The following is a 26,343-nucleotide window of genomic DNA, read 5'->3' as shown; positions in this document are numbered from 1 at the left end:
CTCTAAAACTGTGCAATACGAAGGTCAGCTTTAGAGGGGGAAGAGAGGGCGCGCTGAAGATGCTGTGCCTAGGGTCTTGTCTACATTACCCGCTGGATCAACAGACAGCGATCGATCCTGCGGGGGTCGATGATCGCCTATAGTCTAGATGTGATAAATCAACCGCCGAGCACTCTCCCATCGACTCCGGTACTCCACCAGGGTGAGAGGCGCAGGCGGAATCGACGGGAGAGCGTCAGCCGTCGACTTACTGCAGTGAAGACACCGTGGTGAGTAGATCTAAGTACGTCGACTTCAGCTACGTTATTCATGTAGCTGAAGTTGTGTAACTTAGATCGATTCCTCCCCTCCCCCCCACCCAGTGTAGACCAGGCCTAGGACCGCATAAGGTATAAATCCAGCCCTGGGCACCATACTGATGACAGTGGCCAGAGGCAGGCAGAATGCATCTGGAGTAGTGCATGCAGTAGCAACCAGTGCTACAGCCTTTAAAACAATGCAGCATTGCACTCATGGTTGCAGCAGCCATCTAGTGCAGAATGGGGTAGCTTTATAGTTTCCTCACATGTTGGGCTTGGAGATTGCTGGCAAACCTCTGCACAGGTAAACATGAAATGAGAATAGACTCTGTGCCTCCTTTCCGTAGCCCTCTTGCATACCTGTGTAAGAGCAGCCAGAACCTTTCCCATGTTGTTGTGGTGGAAGACAGTGTGGCCAAGTGAGAAGACATTGGAATGGGAGTCAGGAATACTAGGTTCTGTTCCTGACTCTGCTACTTACCTGCCATGGGACCTCAGCAAGTCACTGTGATTTCTGTGACTTAGTTTCCCCATCTATAAAATGGGCTTTGAGATCTATAGATGAAAAACATTATATAATAGTTATGCATTTTATAAATAGGTTTCCAGATTCAGAGCCAGGGTTAGGGTTGACTTGTTCCATTCAAGAGAATGATAGCTTGAAACTCATTGCTGAATTGCTTGATTGACATTTGCCTGAAAATGTGCAGTGATACCATACACAGTGACTTTGAGGCAACTTCTTTTGTATGGAAATAGCAACATTTACAGGTTAGTTGAAAGGTTTGAAATCCATTCAAGGGCTTGAGGAGGAGCAGAGTACACCTTTGCAAAACCTCCTGGAAATGAAAAATTGTGAACAAGTGTGAACTTCGTGTTTGATGGTCTGGAGGTCTCCTCATTTGCGCTGCAGTGAATCCTCAATTCTCCATTTGTGCATCAGGTGTGAACCTCTTCCATGTAACCTAATACAGCTGGCCATCCACTGTATTCAATGGAGTAAGAAAACAGGTTGTTCAATGGTGGGATTGTCTATGAGCTGCTTGTCAGAGCCTGCCCATTTTATCCACCAAGTGTCTTCTGGGTTGAAGATGGATTACAGAAGAACTTTTCCAGCCACCCAAAATGGTCAACGGGACTTAAGGCAAGTGTGAGGTGGGTGAACTAGGTTATCATGGAGTTGGGAGTCTCATAGCTGCATTTGGCTGGATGTCAATGAGGTCCATGTGCAAGCTTCTTCCCCAAACAGGTGCACAGTACTCAGCTGTAGAATAAACTAAAGCCAGCGTTGCCATTTGTAGTGTTCAAGCATCGCAATCCCACCTAGAATCTGCTCACTTTTGGATGATATTGATGCGACTCTTCATTTTATAGCTCACCTGCTTCAGATGTTGATAGGTAAGGCTGCGATTAAGAGTGACTCCTAGGTAGCAGTGTTAGGATCATGGATGATTGCTGCAGAAGTTCACATTCAGCATTCTCTTAGCTTTGGAATTGCTGAGATGGAAGCTGACAACACTGTTTTTGATGGATTGGTTTTGAGCCATCAATACTGAAAATGCTTTTTCATCCACTTCAGATCAGCATTAAAGGTGTCTTGTCAGGGCTGGCTCCAGGCACCAGCGGAGGAAGCACGTGCCTGGGGCGGCACATGCTAAGGGGCAGCATTCCGTCCAATTTTTGCTTCGGCAGTTCGGGCGGCAGTCCGAGCGGCTTTTTATTTATTTATTTATTTATTGCTTGGGGCAGCAAAAATGGTAGAGCCGGCCCTGTGTCTTGTGCTTCTTTGAGTGTTGTAGCCTGTGTCGTTTAGTGCCAGGTTGTTGGCATAAATGAACTTGTGGCATGCCATTTCAGGCACATCTCTTTTATATGTTTAAAAAGCTAGCACTGATCTCTGTGGAAGGCTATTGTGCAGACCCTGCTTTTTGCTAATCTGACTTCTGAAATGGACATGGAATGTTCTGTCTGAAAGCATTGACCTAATGAGTCAAATGTCTGGTCACATTGAAGCAGGTTGGATAGCTTCAGCAGTTGGTCCTTGTGTCATAGGCTAAGCTGATAAAAGCTGCAGCCGTTAGCTTCTGCTAGAAGTTTGCCTCAATATGTATAGTCTGTGCAAGCACTTTATCACAGCAGTTTCACTCTTCCCTGATACCTGCCTGTTCCAGGGGAGTTGCAGTCTCCAGGATAGGGGTCAGCTTTGGCAGGATTGTCCACTCCAGTAATTTGTATGTTGTACAGAGGGGGGAGAGAGAGGGCAGTAGCTTTTGGGGTCATAGGGCTCTTTCCGGTTTTAAAATGGCAATGATCTTTGATCATTTCCAAGTGGTTGGGAGTTTGCTGATGGCAATGACTTCTGTGAATCATGTTGACATCCTCTCGGCCCAAGATATTTAAGGAAGTCTGGAAGGATGTCATCAATGCCAGCTGCTTTTCCTGCTTTGGTAGCAGGGAGGGCAGCGTCAATCTTGGCTCTCATGAAGGATTGACAGAGCCTTGACAAAGGGGCACTTCATACTCAGGATTCCTTAAGAGCTGTTCTCACCTCTCTTTTCTTTGAGGCAACTTAAAGCCTTTGAAAACATTCATTATTAAACTTCACACCCCGCTTCTGAGGTAGGGAAATATCATTCCTGTCCCCTTTGTAGAGATAGGAAAACTGGAGCACAAAGAGTTAAAGTGAGTTGCCTAAGGATCAGTGAGTCTGTGGCAGAGCTGAGACTAGAGCTCAGAAGCTCTGAATTCTACTTGCTCTAACTATTAAACAACACTGTTTCCAGTGCACATTTTCACTTATCATAAAACTAGTGAACACTTCTGATACTGAAATGGATTTTCACAAGGATCTTCTTCAGGTATTTTCCCTTACCCTGGTTGGAGAGAACCATATTGAAGCTTATGCTTGTTCTATTTCGTAGATTCAAAGATTCCAAGGCCAGAAGGGATAACTGTGATTATCTAGTCTGCCCTTCTATACAAAATTGGCCATACAACTTCCCTGAAATAATTCCTGTTTGAACTACAGCATATCTTTTAGATAAATGCAAACAAATGAATCAACTAAACTACTGAAGTTACAGAAATACATGATGTGTGGTGGCTAACTGGAGTGGAATACCAAGCAATCAACTGTGGCTAATTAGTGTTTGCCTTGGTAACTTGGAGTTGTTTTCTTGGCTTTAGAGGTTTGTTGCACTCTTTGAAAGAGCAGCAATGTATCCATTCCTAATCAACGTGTACCATGAAAAGAACTGCTATGTTGTGTAGTAAGCTTTTGTAGTAAGATGAGCTGTGTGGAATGCAGAAGCTTTATGGATTTAGCAGATACTGTGGGTATTAAAGTGGTTTTACTGACAAAGCAGAAGATAAAAGATAGATCTGAATGGAATTATTAAAGTTTGAACAATGGGGTTGTATACCACTGGATTTAGCATGAAGCAGATGGGTATGAGTCACTATTTTCAGATCTACCTATTTTTGTGTTACATAAGGGAGGTCTTTTGGTAATCTACTGAAAGGTAATATAGCAAACTAATTATTCATACATAATATGTAATCCCAGTGATGCTTATAGATATGTCAGCCAATGCTAGTTTTGGGGTTATTTAATTCATATAGTAAAAATCTTTCAAGGCAGCAACTTTGAATACTTTTTTTTCACATAAACTTATTTGGGAATAAAAAAATGTCCTTCTCCCTGTAAACATGAGTATTACTCAAAATACCCAGCCCTGCACTGCATACTCTCTGCTTAGTGAGGCAAAACTCGCACTTAGGTATAGAATTGGGCCCAAGTGTTTTCTCTCCTTTCAAAAGTGGAAAGTGCCTTGAATTTGCTGATAAGTGGTAAATCAGAACCTAGGAAGTGGGAAGATATGTGGAGAACAAACAGTAAAAGCTTTTTGCTTTTACTTGTCATTTTGGGGTCAAATCTTGCAGTCCTCACGCAAGTGAAATTCCCAGTCTTCGAAGTGTGGTGCACTGGCATTGTGTATGAGTGAACTAGGATGTATTTTTCTGAGACTAGCATGTACAGTCGATGGGACCTAAGCCATGGGAGTACTCCTTTAGCACAAGTAGAAGAGGGCTGTGGTTTTGGAGCTGGAGGCTCCTACTTTTAGGCTCCTACAGGCTCCTACTGTTAGGCTTCTACTCCAACTTTGTGTGTAAGATTCAGGTCCTTGTGCTTCTTGTTTTGCAACATATTGATTTGTTTAGAAAGGAACTTTAATGAAGTTACACCAGGGACAAATTTAGCCCATGGACTTCATCTGTATTGTTTGTCTGATCAGGCAGAAGTGAAATTTTTCCTTTTTGTTCTGTTTTTTAAGACACAAGCTTTGCATGCTTCCCACAAGGAAAGAAATGTTGATGGCATGATATTCTGCTCAAAGATTATCCCATTTAGTAACTATGGTTTGACTGATGCATGGGATAGGGCTGATGAGAAACTTCAATGCATATTCCATATTAGCAGTTATGGTTGCATGATTTTTATTTTGTTGTACACTGTAAGTGAACAGCACATGTTTTAATGCACATTCTGGTAAACTGACCATCTACAGTGCCACTTTCTACTTGTCTCTGTCTCATTATCTTTTTTTCCCAGAGGAATAGCCCCTCTCCTCATACCCCCACCCCTGGACTCCTCTGGAATCACTCACAAGCTGCAAATTCCCCTGGCTGTGGTACGACCCCCAACATGTGTGGGCAGGGAGGAATTACCTCCCAAGTGGGCACATGTGTATCAGTCTCTGGAGAGACGGGTGAGCTGGAATGCTCCCCCCTCACCTCCTGAGCAGGTAGAGGCCTACCCCTTTGCTCATCATCCCTTTCTCCTCCATGATCTTCCAGCCTGGCTGCAGTGGCAGGAGCTGGAGCAGGAGACTCAGCTAGTGAGACGATAGTCAGGTCTTTGGGACCCCCCAGTTAACCTTGTCATACCCGTGCGCCCCAGAGTTTGGAAAGCAATGCAATAGATGGACTGTTGATCTGTTGGCTATTTCTGTTTTTTTGTGTTCTTGTGTGATGCCACAGTTTGCAGTGATCACTAAACTCAGAATAGCAGTGCCTGCTGCTCCCAATTTTTTTTGTCAAAGGTAAAACATTCTTATTGCAGTCTTTAATTTCATAATATTTATACAGAATCTGATATGGTAAATCGTTGTGATATGTATTTTCTACAGGCATCGTGATTTGCATATTTCATAATCCTGAAAAAAACACCATCTGCCTCATATCCATCTTTTACAGACTCGTTAAAGTTTTGTAAGTAGAGAAATAGAGTTGATTTGGAATTAGTGTGCATGCCTTCCTTGCATTTAAAAGAACACAACATAAATCCAGTACAGCCTCTGGCAAGAGCTGAGTAATTGCCTTTTGCAATTATTCTTATTATCATTTTCAGTATGTGCCTTTCAATAACACCTCACAAGTGACTTTCCCCATCAGTCAGGTATGTCATTATATTTATGGTTCTGGTGCAAGATTGTGAATTTCAATTCTGGATTTTTTAAGTGAATTTAATCCTGGTGAAAGGTACAGGATTGACAGCACAGGAGATAGTTGTCTGCTTATCCTACAATACAATAAGCAGAGTGCATATTTCCCCACTCTACCTTGCCCTACTGTGCTTCAAACTAGATTGGGAGGAATCATTTCTAGGGGTGAAAGTTAGTTCAATAAAAATATAGTATTACCAACTCTAAGTGTTCAAAGATCATGAGTCGGGGCCCTCCAAAATCACAGGATTTGTTTTAAAATTATTTTTTAAAATAATACACTTTGGGTGTCTTTAGCCTTCTGTTTTTTGAGCCAGTTGGGTGCACTCATTTTCAAGCTTTTCTCATAACCCTGAAAGGGTAGGAACTTTTTATTTTTTTAAATGAAAGTGTTGATTCTTACATGAACAGCTGGTTCCAAGAGCTGGGACTTGAAGAAAAACACCAAATATCATGAGACTTGTGACTAAAATAGTGTAAGATGGCACCACTATAAATGGTTGGTCTGAGACTGCCAGGGGTGTGAATTAATGCCAGATAGTGGTAATTTCTGACCATGAGGAACTATATTCCACTGTTCAAGGAGTGCTCTGTAAAAGAGAGATGTTCTCTATAAAGGTGAATATTTTAAGTAGAATAAATAAAAATTCTTGTTGTACAAATAGTTTCTTCTTTGCAGCTCTGTACATGCAACTGCTAATAGCCACAGAGACCACTGAACATTGCATGAGATTAACTTTTAGTCACTACCATCCTGGGTATGATCAAACAAAGATCTCTAGCCCTTTACTAATCTTCTGAAGCTGTTCAGTTCCATTTCCTTAAAGTTCTTAAGCCTAACGTTTGGTCTCGGATATATTAATTACTAATGCCTGCTTATTTTACAGGCTTCTTTGATCCTACAGTATTTTAACTCTTGTATTATATTTTTTAACAACTGGCACAATAATCCTATCTACTTATATATAGGGACAAAAAAGTTTAAAAGGATTTCTACAAAAAGTTGTGTCGATTCTACTTTTCATGTGTTGATCTTACATTCTAAGCAAAGAAAATGTCAAGTCAAATATGTAGGCAAAAAGGATCAAACACAATTAATTCAGAGTGCAGATCAACTCCTTCTGGTTCTTAAACCAGATTCTAGAATGACACTCTGAAGCACTAGTGCTAACTATTAACAAATCTTGAAAAACTGGAGCGACTCCAGAGGATTAGAAGACTGCCAATATAATTCCAATATTTAAAAAGTGTAAAAGGAATGACCAGCTATAACCTAGTTAGCCTGATGTGGATTCTGAGCAAAACAACAGAATTTGGGATTATATTAATAAAGAATTAGAGGTTAAAGCTATATTTAATGCCAGTTATTATCTTTTTATTGAAAACAGGCCTTGTCAAACAAATCTGATCCCCCCCCCCCCCACACACACACACAATTACAGGTCTGGTTGTTAAAGGCAACTGTGCTGATATGATATGTACTTGAATTTCTACGAGGGATTTGACTTAGCACCATGTGAAACTTGATTTAAAAACTTGCATTATATGGAACTAACAGGGCACGCATTAGATGGATTATAAACATAACTGACAGATCTCAAAATGTAGTTGTGAAAGGGGAGACCATCAATGAGCAAGACTATTTCTAGTGGGATCCATAAATCCCATAAGGCTTGGTTCTTGGTCCAAAGCTATTCAATATTTTTATAAATGGTCTATCTAGACGATGATATAAAATCTTTGCTGGCACAGCTTGCAGATGACACAAAGATTAGCTGCGTAGTAAATAATGAAGAGAACAGGTTACTGTTACAGAGTGACCTGAATTGCTTTGTTATATGGCCAGACTCCAACAAAATGTGTTTTAATAAAGCCAAATAGCTGGGTACGCGGAATTCAGGCAATATCTACAGGATGGGTGACTCTGTCTTGAACACCAGTGACTCAGCAAAGGACTTAGGGGTCATCAAAGATAATTGCCTGAACAAGAGTTTTCGGTGCAGTGCTGTGGCAAAAAGGGCTAATGAAATCTTTGGATGTATACAAGGGGGAATATTAAATAGAAATAGGAAAGTGAGCTTGCCTCTGTATGCACCATTGGTAAAACCACTATTAGAATACTGTGTCCAGTTCTTGTGTCCATACTTCAGGAAGTATGTGGAAATACTGAAGAGAGTTCAAATGTTGGCCACTAAATGATCCAGGTGCTGGAAACAAGCCTCACGGGGTGTGACTTGAAGAGCTCAACCTTATTCAGCTTATCAAAGAGAAGGTTGAGAAACAACTTTATCATTGTGTATACAGAGGCCTCTCCAGGCATAGGCAAACTAGGCAGCTGCATAGCATGGTAGAATTCTGAAGTAAGTTTGCCAGGTGTCCGGTTTTTGACCGGAAGGCCCAGTCGCAAAGGGAACCTGGTGGCTCCTGTCAGCACTGCTGACCGGGCTGTTAAAAGTCCAATTGGCGGTGCTGTGGGTCTAAGGCAGACTAGTCCCTACCTGTCCTGGCACTGCACTGCGCCCTGGAAGCGGGCAGCTGGTCCAGCTCCGAGGTGGGGGGGCCAGGAGGCTCCGTGCGCTGCTCTCACCCACAGACACCGTCCCCCCAGCTCCCATTGGCCGCGGTTCCAAGCCAATGGGATTGTGGAGCCGGTGCTCGGGGCAGGGACGGTGCGCAGAGCCTCGTGGCCCTCCACCTCGGAGCTGGACCAGCTGCCCGCTTCCGGAGCACAGCACAGAGTCAGGACAGGCAGGGAGCCTGCCTTAGCACCGCTGCGCCGCTAACCGGGAGCCGCCCAAGGTAAGCCTGTGCCCCAATCCCAAGTCCCAACCTCTGCCCAGCCCTGAGGCCCCCCAGATGTGGAACCCCCTCCTACACTCCAAACCCCTCATCCCCGGGCCCACCCCAGAGCCTGCAGCCCCAGCCAGAGCTCTCACCCTCCCGCCCCAGCCCAGAGCCCTCTCCCACACCCTGAACCCCTCATCCCTGGCACCAGCCCGGAGCCTGTACCCCCTCCTGCACCCCAACCCCCTGCCTCAACCCGCAGCCCCCTCCTGCATGCCGAATCCCTCGGCCCCAGCCTGGAACCCCCTCCTGCATCCCAACCCCCTCATCCCCCAGCCCCACCCCAGAGCCTGCACCTCCAGCCGGAGCCCTCACCCCCCCCCCCGCACCGCAGCTCCTTGCCCTTGCCTGGAACCCCCTTCCACAGCCTGAACCCCTCATTTCTGGCTGCATCCCCAGTTAGAGCCCTCACTCCCTCTCGCACTCCAACTCCCTGCCCCAGAGCAGTGAAAGTGAGTGAGGGTGGGGGAGAGTGAGCCACTGAGGGAGGGGGAATGTAGTGAGCGGAGGAGGGGAAGGGGCGGTGCCTCAGGGAAGGGGCAGAGCTAGGGAGTTTGGTTTTGTGTGATTAGAAAGTTGGCAACGCTATTCTGAAGGCAGGAAATTACAGAACCTCCCCTGGTTCCTTCCATGGGTAGCAGTGGGGGGCGAAGCTGGTGGGGCTGCCAGCCAGGATTCTGAGAAGCAGGAAGCAGCCCCTTGCTGGGCTTCCTTTGAAGTGCTCCCAGCCCCTCCCCAGGGGCTCGGAGAAGCAGCAAATGGTCTCTAGATAGGCTGCTGGGGGTGTGCTCCCCACCCTCAGCACGGGTAAGATTGCAGCTGTGATTCAGGTACTGAGCATCTCAGGGCTGCTCCTGGTAGCACCATGAGCGTTGCTGCGGTTTTGGCCACAAGCAGAGCAATTTGCATGCTCCATGTGGGCCCCAAGCCCACACCTGCTGCTCAGCACCTGGGCCTCGTGGGCTCTGTTGCCTAGACCTCACTGAGGTCATTCCTTGCTACGGAGCCTGACAGCAAGAGCTAAACCGGAAAGGTGAGGGGGTTGTTGGGGGCCAGGCGGGGTTGCAGGCTGGAATGGGAGGAGGGTGCCTAAGTCCCATTTTGGTTGACCTGAGTGGTTCCAGGGAAAGATTGCAGGGGTTCCCTGGTCCCAGGGAGATGGAGAATGAGGAGGCCTGGTGAAGGTTGTGGGGGGCAGATAGGGAGTGGGTCCCAGGTTCCAAGGGGTGGAGGAGGCTGCAGAAGGATTGCAGGGGTGGATGGGGAATGAGTCCCTCCCACAAACTTATAAGAGGGGTTGGCATACTGAAGTTTTGCTATGGGAGCAGTTTGGCTTGAGCAGCCTCTGGGGGTATAGATAATTACATATTAGTAAGACATTAGTATGATCAAGGGCTTTTCAGTCTTGCTGACAAATGCATAGCAAGCTCCAATGGCTGGAAGTTGAAGTAAGACAAATTCAATTTTGAAATAAGATGCCATTTCGTAGTGGTGAGGGGCAGTAAACTTTAGAACAGTTTATCCGGGGATTAGTGGACTCCCCTTTGCTTGGAGTCTTTAAAGTGAGATTAGATATTTGTAAAAGATATGCATCAATCCAGCTTCTGGGAGAAGTTCTGTGGCTTGTGGAGGGTTGCTTCTGGCCTTGAAGTCCGTATCTGTGAATCTACAAATTTCCATCCATTCCCTTTGTTCATGTGTGTGCTAGGTACAGCATTGCCAGGTTTTTTACTCTGTGTTCCTGCTGACTTGGTCTTCTTGTGGTTGCCTTTTACCTTTAGTTTCACCCCTTTCAGGCTAAATCAGGGTTTTCACCCAATAATCCCAGGATCTCACACCAGGTTGATGACCCTAGTTCAGGCCTAATAGTCTTTCTGGTCCCTTGTGTCTGGGGTCTTCCTGATAAGGTTGTAGGGGAACCCATTCCTTCCCTCTACCCAGGGACCCTTGTAGCAAATGGTTAAGGTCTGTCTGGTCAGACCTCTTAATTTTGCTGCTTCCCTGGGATGTTACCTATATTATTCACCTTCTCTTCAGGGGGGCTCGTATTCTCAGTGGGGTTCTACCCCAGGATCAAGCTCCTACTTCCAGTTTTTAAGGCAACAAAGGAAAGGAAGCTAACAAAAATAAAGAGCAGTATCAGCTTCTCTGTCCTACCACTCTGCTCACAGGCAATTGAAAATAGCTTATCTCTTTGCTGTGCTCCTTTCTGGGTACTGAGGATAAGAATTCTATCCCTCTCCCCAGGCTGGGCCCCTGTGGACTGAGCTTCTCTATTTTTAAGGCTTCTTCTCCAAGATTGGGGTGCCTTGCAGGTATGGTGGGATGGGGCTGTCTGTTCCCAGAGCAATATTTTAGCCCTTTCTTGACTGGTCTTGAGTTTGTACGTCCTGTCACAGTGGGCCATGGAGAGAACAGAAACATCTGTGTTGCCCTCAGCATCGTCATAACTCTTGCAGCTCTGCATTAAGACAAGGATGATAATCAAATCTCATGCTTCAGGCCTTCAGCTGGTCACCTGCAGCAGCCAGGAAGGAATTGTGTCCCTGATGCACAATTGGCCAGATATATTCTGGGATTGATTTTTTTTTTTCACCTTTCTTGGAAGCATCAGGATGGTCACAGCTGGAGACAGGGCACTGGATGAGGTGGACTGGTGCTTTAAACTGGTGCAGAGAATCCTCTTTCTCAGTTGCTTGATTGGTGTGTTTTACTCCAGTGGTTAGATTCAGACTGATCACCAGACTTGGGGTTGGGAAGGAATTTCCCCCCTTCTCAGATTGGCAGGGACCTTTTTTGTCATCCTCTACAGCATGAGGCATGGATCACCATATAGAATCATCTGGTCATCTCTCACCTAATCAATTCCCTGCAATTGCAGGGGCCTCGGGATACTATCTTCATTCCCTTCATAAATCTCTCTTCCAGCCTAAAGTATCTTGATGCTTAATTTATTATAAAATACCCACATCATAGTGTCCAGAGGAGGAAGCAAAGAAGGGGTGGGGAAAGAGATATGACATTTTGCTGAGATGTGGGACCAGACTCTCCTGGTATAGAGTTCTGTATGATCTCTTAATTCAGAAACAGGAATGGCATTAATAACCATATTTTCCATGAAGGACTTTACAAATGTTAACTCACTACTTCTTCAAAGAGTCCATGAGGTAACTAAATATAGTATCCCTCCATTTTAAAGATGGAGAAACTGAGGTATGGAGGTATAAATCACTTGCTCTAGTCCCCAGAAGCAATTAGTCTCAGAGCTAGAATTGGGAATCAGGAGTTTCTGGCCTTTAGTCCTGCATTCAGACCACATTGTGGAAAAGAGCAGACACAAATTTCCCATTCTGCAGGTGGTTTTCAGTTCTTTTCTAAAGCAGAGGGAGTAGCAGTGAGAGCTTATAACATGATATATCCAGATATGTTTTCAAAGCAAGTTATTCTTTAAAAACAAAAGTCAGCATGAGCACGCCTCAGATTAAGCATCTTTATCAGAAGGAAGCTTATACGCCTGATCCAAGCAATACAAATATACTGCAGAGCAGAAATAAAATCAAATGGGCATTGTAGCATGTTTTTTACCAGCATGATGATGATCTGTAGCGGTCAGATTTCAAAGGACATTTTGTACATGTAGTTGGAAGGAAAGTGCACAATTAGTATATCAGACACGATTCTAATTTGGAAAAACAGCACCTGATACAGATTTGCACTGTGTCCACCTCTAAAGCTAGCATTATAACAAAAGTTATTTGTAGGTATGCATGTTATCTAAATGCTAACAATCCTAACATTTGATAAACAGGTTTGCATGTTGATAGCATCCAATTTCTTTCTTTTTCTTTTTTTTTAAACTAATATGTGATGTAGATCTCCACCTTGTGGTTGGTAGTGTTAAGGGTGCTTAAATTCTAAGCCGTGTACACTTGGTCCCTTAAGCTTACAGCTCTAGCTAGTTATTAGTATAGAGATTATTTCTTTATGATGTGTATTTTTCAGCTAGAAGTGTGTATTATTTTGACATATGTTCTCGCTAAGAATTTTTTCCAAACCAACAGAACCATATAGCAATGTGAAAAATACTATAAAGTGCCATCTTTCCTTGAAGAGTCAATTTTAGGGACTTTTCATCAGTTCTGTTGCATGTTGGCACTCATAGGACTTGCTTAAAAGACAAAAATACATTTTTACTAATATTTATCTTGTTATCCTGCAGAGCCAATGCAGCTAAAAGGAAATTCCAGCTTGTGTATTATAAGCAAAATTGTATACTGAATTCTAGTTACAGGCCCAGTCTAGTTACACATCTGCAAATCACCTTAAGGCAAAGGGAACTGAGGGCATAATTTGGCCTACAGAAACTTCATTACTGGAATGATGTGCAATAAGGTTGATTTTCCCAGCTTGATTTTCAGATTTCAAGTGGAGTTTTCAGGACCGGCTACTGGAAATACCATCTTGTTGAAAACAGACTTGGAAGCCATTGAAAAATAAAAACATGGAACTCATAATGCTATTGGAATAGATTTTTTTCAGGGCAGAGATACAGTTCCAGAGAACTGGTGAAAATTTCATTTAAAAGTGGGAGCTTGTTTACACACACAGAGTTACCAAAATAATTCAAGCGACAAAGAGTCCTGTGGCACCTTATAGACTAAGAGAAGTATTGGAGCATAAGTTTTCGTGGGTGAATACCCACTTCGTCAGACGCACCTGACGAAGTGGGTATTCACCCACGAAAGCTTATGCTCCAATATTTCTCTTAGTCTATAAGGTGCCACAGGACTCTTTGTCACTTTTTACAGATCCAGACTAACACGGCTACCCCTCTGATACTTGACAAAATAATTCAGTCTGAATTCACATCACTTGTTGTTTTGGGGCAGGGCTGTGTGTATGGATGCTGTAATTGAGTCCCTCCTGCCCCCGACTTGCACTGAAATAACAAAGGGTGGAAATTTAAAACCGATTTAGTTGTTTTGGTAACAGTTTGCGTGCAGACAAGCCCTATGAGGCAGCTGGGAAAAGTGGATAGCTCAGAGCAATGCAAAGAGTACTCCTGGGGGGATTCTGTGCCACTGCGCACACGAAGAATTCATGTGCCATGAAGAATTTTTCCCCCCGCAGACAATACATTCTGCTGGAAAGATGCTGCAGTTACTCATTTTCCACACCAGGGGATGCTGTGGTACCAGAACAGAGAGCAGCTGCTCCTGAGCATGAGCAGGCCAGGCTACAGATAGGGAAAAGAAACAAGCTGACTTCTTCACAGAGCCCTGTCCAAAGGGCAAGGTTAGGAGGCACAGGATATAGGGGGACAGACAGCATGGGGCACATGAGGCTGCTGGGGGGGGGTCACAGTTTGGGATTCAGAAGGGCTAGTGGGGTGACAGACTGGGTCAGGGGCTGAATGGGAGTTGGGGTGCAGGGCCACATGGGGACAGAGGAGGGATGGTTGAGTTGGGGGTGCAGGGACTCATGGGGATGGCTGAGTGGGGTTGCAGGGCCACGCGGGTGGATGGGGGTGCAGGGACACATGGTATGGGAGGAGGAGAGGTGGTTGAGTGGGGATGCAAGGACATATGGAGGGGGAAGGTGCAAGAATACATGGGGAAAGGGGCAGATGTGCCTGACTGAATGAGAGAGGCTAGGGATCAGCCAGGGTCTGCATGGTGGAGGCTCCCTAACTATCCCCCCCATACCCTCCCCGAAACAACCTGTTCTATACTTCTCCCATCCACACCCAACAATCCTCCAAGTTCACACCCAGGCACCTCCCAGCAATTACTTCCCTCTCCCTCAGTCCTTTGTTACCCCTGACTCTCCCAAGCCTTTGCACTGTTTCTAAGGTGTGCAGGAAATACATTTCTGTATTGTCTCTATAAATCAGCTTCTGTACTAAATGACTGGCGGATACCTAATGTGACACCAATTTTTAAAAAGGGCTCCAGAGGTGACCCTGGCAACTACAGGCCAGTAAGCCTCACTTCAGTACTGGGCAAATTGGTTGAAACTATCGTAAAGAACAAAATTGTCAGACACATAGATAAACATAATTTGTTGAGAAATAGTCAACATGGTTTTTGTAAAGGGAACTCATGCCTCACCAATCTACTAGAATTCTTCGAGGGGGTCAACAAGCATGCGGACAAAGGAGATCCAGTGGATTTAGATTTTCAGAAAGTCTTTGACAAGGTCCCTCACCAAAGGCTCTTAAGCAAAATAAGCAGTCATGGGATAAGAGGGAAGGTTCTCTCATGGATTGGTTACTGGTTAGAAGATAGGAAAGAAAGGGTAGGAATAAATGGTCAGTTTTCAGAATGGAGAGAGGTAAATAGTGGTGTCCCCCAGGAATCTGTACTGGGCCCAGTCATATTTAACATATTCATAAACGATCTGGAAAAAGGGGTAAACAGTGAGGTGGCAAAATTTACAGATGATACAAAACTACTCAAGATAGTTAAGTCCCAGGCAGACTGTGAAGAGCTACAAAAGGATCTCACAAAACAGGTGACTGGGCAACAAAATGGCAGATGAAATTTAATGTTGACAAATGCAAAGTAATGCACCTTGGAAAACATAATCCTAACTATACATATACAATGATGGGGTCTAAATTAGCTGTTACCACTCAAGAAACAAGGGAGATGTCATGCTAGGAATCTACTACAGGCCACCTAACCAGGTGGAAGAGGTGGATGAGGCTTTTTTTTAAGCAACTAACAAAATCATCCAAAGCCCAAGATTTGGTGGTGATGGGGGACTTCAACTATCCGGATATATGTTGGGAAAATAACACAGCGGGGCACAGACTATCCAACAAATTCTTGGACTGCATTGCAGACAACTTTTTATTTCAGAAGGTTGAAAAAGCTACTAGGGGGGAAGCTGTTCTAGACTTGATTTTAACAAATAGGGAGGAACTCGTTGAGAATTTGAAAGTAGAAGGCAGCCTGGGTGAAAGTGATCATGAAATCATAGAGTTTGCAATTCTAAGGAAGGGTAGAAGGGAGAACAGCAAAATAGAGACAATGGATTTCAGGAAGGCAGATTTTGGTAAGCTCAGAGAGCTGATAGGTAAGGTCCCATGGGAATCAAGACTGAGGGGAAAAACAACTGAGGAGAGTTGGCAGTTTTTCAAAGGGACACTATTAAGGGCCCAAAAGCAAGCTATTCCGCTGGTTAGGAAAGATAGAAAATGTGGCAAAAGACCACCTTGGCTTAAGCACGAGATCTTGCATGATCTAAAAAATAAAAAGGAGTCATATAAAAAATGGAAACTAGGACAGATTACAAAGGATGAATATAGGCAAACAACACAGGAATGCAGGGGCAAGATTAGAAAGGCAAAGGCACAAGATGAGCTCAAACTAGCTACAGGAATAAAGGGAAACAAGAAGACTTTTTATCAATACATTAGAAGCAAGAGGAAGACCAAAGACAGGGTAGGCCCACTGCTTAGTGAAGAGGGAGAAACAGTAACAGGAAACTTGGAAATGGCAGAGATGCTTAATGACTTCTTTGTTTCGGTCTTCACCGAGAAGTCTGAAGGAATGCCTAACTTAGTGAATGCTAATGGGAAGGGGGTAGGTTTAGCAGATAAAATAAAAAAAGAACAAGTTAAAAATCACTTAGAAAAGTTAGATGTCTGCAAGTCACCAGGGCCTGATGAAATGCATCCTAGAATACTCAAGGAGCTAATAGAGGAGGTATCTGAGCCTCTAGCTATTATCTTTGGAAAATCATGGGAGACGGGAGAGATTCCAGAAGACTGGAAAAGGGCAAATATAGTGCCCATCTATAAAAAGGGAAATAAAAACAATCCAGGAAACTACAGATTAGTTAGTTTAACTTCTGTGCCAGTGAAGATAATGGAGCAAGTAATTAAGGAAATCATCTGCAAACACTTGGAAGGTGGTAAGGTGATAGGGAACAGCCAGCATGGATTTGTAAAGAACAAATCATGGCAAACCAATCTGATAGCTTTCTTTGATAGGATAACGAGCCTTGTGGATAAGGGTGAAGCTGTGGATGTGGTATACCTAGACTTTAGTAAGGCATTTGATACGGTCTCGCATGATATTCTTATCGATAAACTAGGCAAATACAATTTAGATGGGGCTACTATAAGGTGGGTGCATAACTGGCTGGATAACCGTACTCAGAGAGTTGTTATTAATGGTTCCCAATCCTGCTGGAAAGGCATAACGAGTGGGGTACCGCAGGGGGTCTGTTTTGGGACTGGCTCTGTTCAATATCTTCATCAACGACTTAGATATTGGCATAGAAAGTACGCTTATTAAGTTTGCGGATGATACCAAACTGGGAGGGATTGCAACTGCTTTGGAGGACAGGGACATAATTCAAAATGATCTGGACAAATTGGAGAAATGGTCTGAGTTAAACAGGATGAAGTTTAACAAAGACAAATGCAAAGTGCTGCACTTAGGAAGAAAAAATCAGTTTCACACATACAGAATGGGAAGAGACTGTCTAGGAAGGAGTACGGCAGAAAGGGATCTAGGGATTATAGTGGACCACAAGCTAAATATGAGTCAACAGTGTGATGCTGTTGCAAAAAAAGCAAACATGATTCTGGGATGTATTAACAGGTGTGTTGTGAGCAAGAGAAGTCATTCTTCCGCTCTACTCTGCTCTGGTTAGGCCTCAGCTGGAGTATTGCGTCCAGTTCTGGGCACCGCATTTCAAGAAAGATGTGGAGAAATTGGAAAGGGTCCAGAGAAGAGCAACAAGAATGATTAAAGGTCTTGAGAACATGACCTATGAAGGAAGGCTGAAAGAATTGGGTTTGTTTAGTTTGGAAAAGAGAAGACTGAGAGGGGACATGATAGCAGTTTTCAGGTATTTAAAAGGGTGTCATAAGGAGGAGGGAGAAAACTTGTTCACCTTAGCCTCTAAGGATAGAACAAGAAGCAATAGGTTTAAACTGCAGCAAGGGAGGTCTAGGTTGGACATTAGGAAAAAGTTCCTAACTGTCAGGGTGGTTAAACACTGGAATAAATTGCCTAGGGAGGTTGTGGAATCTCCATCTCTGGAGATATTTAAGAGTAGGTTAGATAAATGTCTATCAGGGATGGTCTAGACAGTATTTGGTCCTGCCATGCGGGCAGGGGACTGGACTCGATGACCTCTCGAGGTCCCTTCCAGTCCTAGAATCTATGAATCTATAAAGAAAGAGATCTTGGAGTCATTGTGGATAGTTCTCTGAAATCATCCACTCAATGTGCAGCGGCAGTCAAAAAAGCGAACAGAATCTTGGGAATCATCAAGAAAGGGATAGATAATAAGATATCTATCTTTCTAATAAGAAAATATCATATTGCCTCTGTATAAATCCATGGTACGCCCACACCTTGAATACTGTGTGCAGATGTGATCGCCCCATCTCAAAAAAGATATATTGGAATTGGAAAAGGTTCAGAAAAGGGCAACAAAAATTATTAGGGGTATAGAACGGCTTCCATATGAGAAGAGGTTAATAAGACTGGGACTTTTCAGCTTGGAAAAGAGGTGACTAGGGGGATATGATAGAGGTCTATAAAATCATGAGTGGTATAGAGAAAGTAAATAAGGAAGTGTTATTTACTCCTTCTCATAATACAAGAACAAGGGGACACCAAATGAAATTAATAGGCAGCAGGTTTAAAACAAACAAAAGGAAGTATTTCTTCACACAACACACAGTCAACCTGTGGAACTCCTTGCCAGAGACTGTTGTGAAGGCCAAGACCATAACAGGGTTCAAAAAAGAACTAGATAAATTCATGGAGGATAGGTTCATCAAGAAAATATTTTTTCACGCAACACACTGTTGTCCCTGCCAGCAGGTAGGGGATCTTGGGGGACAACTACTGCACTGGTGGGGTGCAAAATAAACTTTATTAAGAAAATGCAAAAACGGAAAATTCAATAGTGAGGGGTATGGGGTTTGTTAAAGTAGACAATTGGGGAGGGGTTTCTTTTAGTAAATGGGATAGGGGGTTTCAATAGTGGGGTACAATACAGTGGGGTACAATACAGTTGGTAACCAATTAACACTGAAGTATAAATGTAACAGGTAGCTAACAATTTCTATGTAAAGAGTGTGTCACAGCAGCATATAACCAACTAACAGTATGGGTAAAATGTGTTAAATAACCAACAACTTTAGGTAAAAAATGTGTCACAGTGGTGTAAATGTAAAATGTGAGGTGTGTTAGAGAGAAAAGGGGTAACCAATGGGGTTTTATGCTAGAAAGAGAGAGAGCAGACAGGCTGCAAGTTTAAACAGCAGAGAGAAAGAGAGAGAGAGGGGAAGAAAGTGGTAGAGAAGTGAGGTTGGGGGATGGGGGAAGAGGAGCACGTGGTGGAGCAGAGGCCAAAGGCAGAGGGAGATTTAAACTCAGGGAGACACAGAGAGCAGACAGGCTGTAAGTTTAAACAGCAGAGAGACAATTATACAAAACACAGCAAAATCTTATCTATGATTTAACTTAACCAAAACTACACAAATTAGCAAGTAACAAAACACAATGCAACAATTCTTTAAGCCTAACTTACAGGGTACAATGCAAGCAATTTCCTAAACCTAACTTAACTACAGCTATGCAAAATGAAATTACAACTTATCTAGACTAAAAGACAAAATCTAACCTAATGGGTGCACCTTATACTAGGGGTAGTTCCAGAGGGCAGAGTGGTGTGTGCCCAGGATACAGCTCCAAGGGGGGAGGGGGATTTAACTAGTGGTGGCTGCAAGCGGGGGGGGGGGGGGGGGGAGGGTGGCTGCAAGCTGGCAGCCCAGGATACAGTCCAGGAAGGCACAGGCTTATTTCTAGCAGCAAAGGCGCTGCAAAGCAAGAAACAGATTACAGATACAGACCAAGGAGTTTAAGAGAGGTTTTAAGACACAGACCAAGGTTTAGCTTGAGTCTGTGTGCTGGGGAAACAGAGCCAGCAGCTAAAGTAATAAAATAAAAGTATAGAAAGTTTCACAGAGGGATTCTTACCAGTCCCCAAGGCAGCAGCAAAGGCAGAAGCAGCAACAACATCAGAAGAAGCAAGGAGGGCTCTGTACGGTCTTGATAATCAGGAGGTCTCTCAGGCAGCAATTCGTTCTTCGTGGGGGGGTTAAAAACGGGGGTACGCTCAAAAATAAAATGAGAGCGGAGAAAGGACCCCCCAGAACCCCTGGCTGATCAGACCAGGTAGCAATGCAGGAACCTTTCTGATGTTTGTTTCAAAAATGCCTGTTCTTAAAGGCAAACTCAGGCAGTTTCCCGCCAGTAATCCTGATAGGCTCCTTCTGTCACAGGAGAGGAGATACAGGGAAAAACTGCAGGTGAGCATAGAGATGTGCCTGGGCAGAGTCCTGGACCATAGGTGTGAGTTCACACCTCAGGACTCAAAAGCACATGAGGCCTATGACTCATGCCTAGGATCTAAAAAACACATTAGGTCTTGCAGCTCTGGACATTGCCTACCCTACACCAAGCCCAGGTTTAACAAGGTGATAACAGGACCAACCCTTTGAACAGGGCAGTGGTCCCACTTAGCACGCAGCACAAGTGGCCATCCCTTTGAGAAGGGCAATGGCTCTTGGTAAACAACTTAAGGGGCCCTCCCTTTGAGAAGGGCAGTGGCCCTGGTAAACAACTTAACAGCCAGGGAGGGGCGGCCACAGGAGGAGAACAAAAACAAAATGGAGTAAGGGGACAGCTGTAAGAAACAAAATGGAATAGGGGGAAAGCTGTAACAGACAACTATCAACCTCTGGAATTCCTTCCCAGAGGGTGTTTTGGGGTTCAAAAGGGAGCTAGATAGATTCATGGAAGATAGGTCCATCAATGGCTATTAGCCAGGATGGGCAGGAATGGTGTCCCTAGCCTCTGTTTACCAGAAGCTGGGTTTGGGTGACAGGGCATGGATCACTTGATGATAACCTGTCTGTTCATTCTCTTTGGGGCACCTGCCATTGGCCACTGTCAGAGGACAGGATACTGGGCTTGATGGACCTTTGGTCTGACTCAGTATCGCTGTTCTTATATTCTTATTGTAGTTTAAATGAATTATTACTCAAAGTTCTGCATTAATATGCCTAGTAAGGAATCTCTTTGTCAAAGAACATTTTCTGAATCTTTTTTCTTGCCTGTATTGTTACAGACATACTTACTGGCCAGTATTTTGAAATAAATTATCAAATGATTGAAACTGGCATGATTATATTGTGTTATTTTGACAAATAACATATGCAGAATTTTGCAGAATTTTAAAATATTGTGCATAGAATTTTTCATTTTTTTTGGCACAGAACTTCCCCAGGAGTAAAAGAGGATACTGTATCCATGTAACCCCTGATGTTGGTGACCAAAGGCTATTATCATATACTTGATGTTCAGTAGTCAAGAATGAGCTGGTGATAGTTGTCCTCCTAATGGCAGGATAGATCCTTGGGCAAGCCAGATTTGTGACACTCCTTCTTCCCAAATAAGTAAATGAAGATGCTTATTCACTTATAAGTCCCGCCCATTTTGGCTCCCTAGTTGGTCACCTCAATCACTCACCATTAATGCTCACCCTGGTTTTTGTTGTTGTTGTTGTTTTTAAACCACTGTCACAACTGCCTTTCAGTATAATACAAAAGACCATCTTCTATTAGGCAACTTAAGATGTTATCCCAAAGTATCTGCTCCACCCCTACTAGAAAACCAACCCTCTTGAAGAACCAGTTTTTGTCAGTCACCTGAGTAGTTAGTTACAGTGATGATTTTTATTTATTTATTTATTTTGGTAATTGGTATCCTACCTGGCAATTTCAGCAGAGATGCCAAGGACTGATTCTTCACAAAGACTGAAGTAACTTTCACCACTAGGAGTAGCTGTTTGAGGATTAATTTATATTGGGCAAAGCATAATGCACTATATTAGCACTGCCTATTGTTGTACCTGTTCTGTGAATAAAGAGAAGACATCACTTAGCAATTAAACTGACAACTTGGCACCTTTCATGAGCACTGTATTATCAGATAACCATACATTTGCCTGCTGAAGTGTTTTTATACCTTCCTCTGAAGCATCTGGTGTGGGCGATGGGCCACTGTCAGAGACAGGATATTGGACTAGATGGACCTCAAGCTTGATCCAGTTTGGTAATTCCTAAGTTCTTATATTTGCTGTTAAAATGCAATGAAATGCCACTACTCCAGAGCTCAGTTTAGCTTTTTGCTGCAAAGGAAGTAGATGCCACTAGGATATATCATTTAGCTTGACGTGTAGGTTCAACAGACAGCTATGTATATGCATCTGTGTAACGGGCTCGCTTCTTTTCCGTGCTTCTAATGGAGATTGAAATGAGGAGAAAGAGGATGCCATTTGTGTTGCTGTGTGTTATTAATTTGGAGTGTAATTGCTTCTTTCTTTCTTTCTTGAGTGTGGAACAATTTCCTTGTAGTTCTGTACCTGCACCTGTAGACAATTAAGGATCTAATTAGCACAGGGAGGTATTTCAGACCACTGACCTGGGAAAAGAAGGAAAAAATAGTTTTTATTGAAGTAAAGGGTGGATAAGGAGGACTGCTTTGAGAAACACCAAATGTGAGAAGAGACCACTTGGATAAAAGCTAAGACAGACTTTTATGGGGATGTCTACAGAGAACTGGGACTGAAAACTGACACAGAAATAAAATATTTTGGCTAGATATGGTTGAACTATATTATAAATAATACCTGTTAAAAAGATAGTAACACCTTTTGGTTGGGGTGGGGGTTAGTGAATTGTTCACAATTACGATTACCTTAGAATGTATTCTTTGTGTGTTAGTATTTGCACAACTGCATATACTTTACATGTCTGCTACTTTTGCTGAAATTGATGCTAGCTAGTTGTAGAATTCTAGCTTTCCACTAACTAAATCTTTAGATCCTTTAGAGAGAAAAGGGGTAACCAATGGGGTTTTATGCTAGAAAGAGAGAGAGCAGACAGGCTGCAAGTTTAAACAGCAGAGAGAAAGAGAGAGAGAGGGGAAGAAAGTGGTAGAGAAGTGAGGTTGGGGGATGGGGGAAGAGGAGCACGTGGTGGAGCAGAGACCAAAGGCAGAGGGAGATTTAAACTCAGGGAGACACAGAGAGCAGACAGGCTGTAAGTTTAAACAGCAGAGAGACAATTATACAAAACAAGTTAAGCCTCCTGTTGCAGTCTTGGTCTTTGGAAAGCCTCCAGGTGCTTGACTCACACCAGTGACCTAAAATTATATATGTAGCCTAATTGCATATAAAACAATAAACATGAGCTACACCAACACTTTAACTCAGAAAGTTAACTAGATAAAAAACAAATAGGTTTTTCTTGTCAGAACCATAACCTCCTCTGCCAAATTGGTTCTGTAAGAATGTAACTTAATTATAGTTTTACTATAATTATTACTTACATTAAATAAAGGTAAAACTGAGTCACTTTTTACATAGCTTAACCCAAAATCCTTCTCTGGCAAAATCCTCTTTTCTTCAATATTTTTCTTCGATAGAAATCCCTGTGAGAATGTAAAAGATTTCTCTTAAAATTTGTCCAATCTAAATGTCCATGAACACTTTTTTGAAAAAAAAATTCTTTCCAGACCTGCCCTGTACAGATGTAATTTACATTCCACTCACTAATCTCTGATTCCAATCCACTGAAGCCAACTCAATGCAGAAAGAAGAAAAGATCCCTCCTCTGAGAGGAATAGAACTCCCAGTACCCCATTTACTGAATTTTTGGGTGCCCCTTGGGATTAAGCAAATTGAATCTGTTTTGGACTAATGAGCTCCAGAATATTACTTCATGGAACTATTATAGATTTTATATAGACTATGTAATCATGTCCTTACACCAGTATATGCTCTTGGAATAAAAGGCAGAACTGTAACTAACTCTGCTGCATACGCTATGTCTGGTGAAGCATCTTCTGCTTGTTAATGAAACCGTATCCCCATTTTTTAGACACATTTAACCCTGACTGTATGACACTAAAACTCTGTGGCTAACAGTCTTGAACTCTGAATTGCTTATTTATCTTTTTAACAAGGGAAATACCTGATCTGATGTGGGGTAGTTTCACCTTTGTCATAGAACCCAAAGACAAATTAAGAAAATAACGTGAGTGTTTAAAAGAATAATTCAATAAATGAGCATGCTAACGGTGAAATTTGTGACTTATTCTAGAACTCCATGCATACAAACTCCCCTTCTGTCTATATAGTTACAAAACATAATAAATGAAACAAAAATAAAAACACTGCATCATCAGGACAGTGCTCAGTGTCTGATTTTACCCTGCAGGCAGGACACCTTCCCTGGCAATTCCTGAAAGCTGATTAACCCTCTGGTGTCACATATACCAAAGAGAAGATTGGGTATAAAGCAGTTGAATAGATAATGTTTCTTGAGCTCTTCTGCTTAAATTAATTATTTACATCTTTTAAAACATTGTGTGGCAAGAAATAATTAGCCCACCATCTAAGGAGTTGCATTTTAATTAAAGAACAGCAGAGTAGCCTTTTGACAGTGTCATCAAGGACACACCACATTGTGAACAGAGTTACTAGGGCACTTCATTGTTAAGTACAACAGTAATATTGCAATGGTAAAACAAGATTTCAAAAATGGAATGGTGTATTTCAATAGTTAGGGGAGATAATTCTACATTACATTTTGGAAGTCTCACTGCATATTGACATACTGGTATTTTAGCAATGCATGTTTTCTGGGAAACACCATTTTTAACTCCTTGCTACTCGAGCTCCTTGGTTTATTCAGTGTACTGTAACTAATAATAGAAAAGTTTCATCAGACATAAATAAGATGCTGAATGTTGCAGTTAAACTTTAATATTTTCTGTGTGTTTTCTCTGTTGCACCTGAAAATAAATATATGTTTTGTTGTATTCACTTTGGCTCAAATGTGACTGTTCTGTTTGTGGAAATACTGATACTATTCTCAAAAAGTGTTGTCTACACAATGAGAAAGCAATAGAAATAAAGCTACTTTTGCCTCTGTCAGGGGAGGTAAAGTCAGAGAACCAATGCCAAGATGATTATACTGGCATAGTCTAGGGATAAACTGGGTAGTGTAAAAGACACAGATATGGAGGGCAAGAACAATTATCCCTTGAGTCTACTTGTCTCCAATCTCAGCTTTGTTTTAATTTCTATCTATTCATATCACAAGGACTTCAGTGCACCTGAGTTTGGGCTTTTGCCAGTACCCCAAAGACATGGGTGTATATACACTGAGAGTACCTGCATATTTCAGGAATCGTGACTCAGGCCTTGTCTGGTTTTGTTGGCAAAAGGCAGCTTTTGCTGACAAAACAGTGGAGGTGTACACACTACAAAGCTACTTTTGGCGTCAAAACTCGGCTGTTTTGCCGACAAAATAAAACCACCTTGACAAGAGGCATAGAGCTTTTTTGCAGCAAAGTTAAAGTGATGAAGTGTCAGTGTAGCTAGGGTTACCATATTTAAAAAATAAAAAAGAGGACACTCCACGGGCCCCTGGCCCATCCCCGGCCCCACCCCAACCCCGCCCCAACTCCGCCCATTCCCCGCCCCTTCCCCAAAGTCCCCGCCCTAACTCCCCCTCCTCCCTCCCAGCCATGCAAAAAGGGCTGCCCAAGCGCTACCGGCTTCACGGTTTGCCGGGCAGCCCCCAGACCCTGCGCCCCTGGCCGGCGCTTCCCCAGCACAGCTGGACCCTGGGAGGGGAAGCGCCCAGCTGGGGGCGCAGGGTCTGGAGGCTGCCCGGCAAACCATGAAGCCGGGAGCGCTCGGGCTTCGGGCAGCCCCCATGCCTCCGGACCCTGCGCCCCCGGCCGGGCACTTCCCCTCCCGGGCTCCGGCTGCTGTGCTCCTCCCCTGACTCTTCGGCTCTGTTTAAGAGCCGAGCTGCCCGAGCGCTACTGGCTTCGGGCAGCCCCCATGCCTCCGGACCCTGCGCCGCCGGAGCAGAGCAGCTGGAGCCCGGGAGGGGAAAGTGCCCGGCCGGCGGCTGGGGTCCGGAGGCATGGGGGCTGCCCGAAGCCGGTAGCGCTCGGGCAGCTCGGCTCTTAAACAGAGCCGAAGAGTCAGGGGAGGAGCAGAGCAGCCGCGGGAGGGGAAGTGCCTGGCCAGTATTTTCCAGGACATGTTCGGCTTTTTGGCAGTTCCCCCCGGACGGGGGTTTGATTACCAAAAAGCCGGACATGTCCGGGAAAAACCGGACGTATGGTAACCCTAGTGTAGCACTGCTGTTCATTGTCGCCATAACTGGCCTCCCCCAGTATCCCACAATGCCTACCGTGACCACTCTGCTCACTGTTTTGAACTTGGCTGCCCTGCAGGCACACGCCCCTCCCCTTTCAAAGCTCCTGGAAGCTTTGACATTCCTCAATGTGGAGAGCTCACAGAGCTGCTGAGGATGCCGCTCCCTGTAGCTGAGGAGGCTGTGGGAGAACTTGGAAGGAATCACAGAACCGCAGGCAGGCAGAGTGGGCTGCTGCTGCAGTGAGGAGGGAGGGGGGAGACTGCTGTGCTGTACAGAGCTGGGGGCTGATGTGGGAGTGTGTGTCCCCTCCCCTGCCTCAGGATTGGTTGGTCAAGCTGCTGTCTGGTTAGAGACAGCATGCAGACACACACTTCCCCAACACACACAGTTTCTCTCACATACACACTCCCCTCAC

The sequence above is a fragment of the Emys orbicularis genome, chromosome 8 (assembly GCF_028017835.1).
Source record: "Emys orbicularis isolate rEmyOrb1 chromosome 8, rEmyOrb1.hap1, whole genome shotgun sequence".
NCBI classification, from domain to species: Eukaryota; Metazoa; Chordata; order Testudines; family Emydidae; genus Emys; species Emys orbicularis.
The sequence above is the reverse complement of the archived record's forward strand: the minus strand, read 5'-3'. Positions refer to the sequence as shown.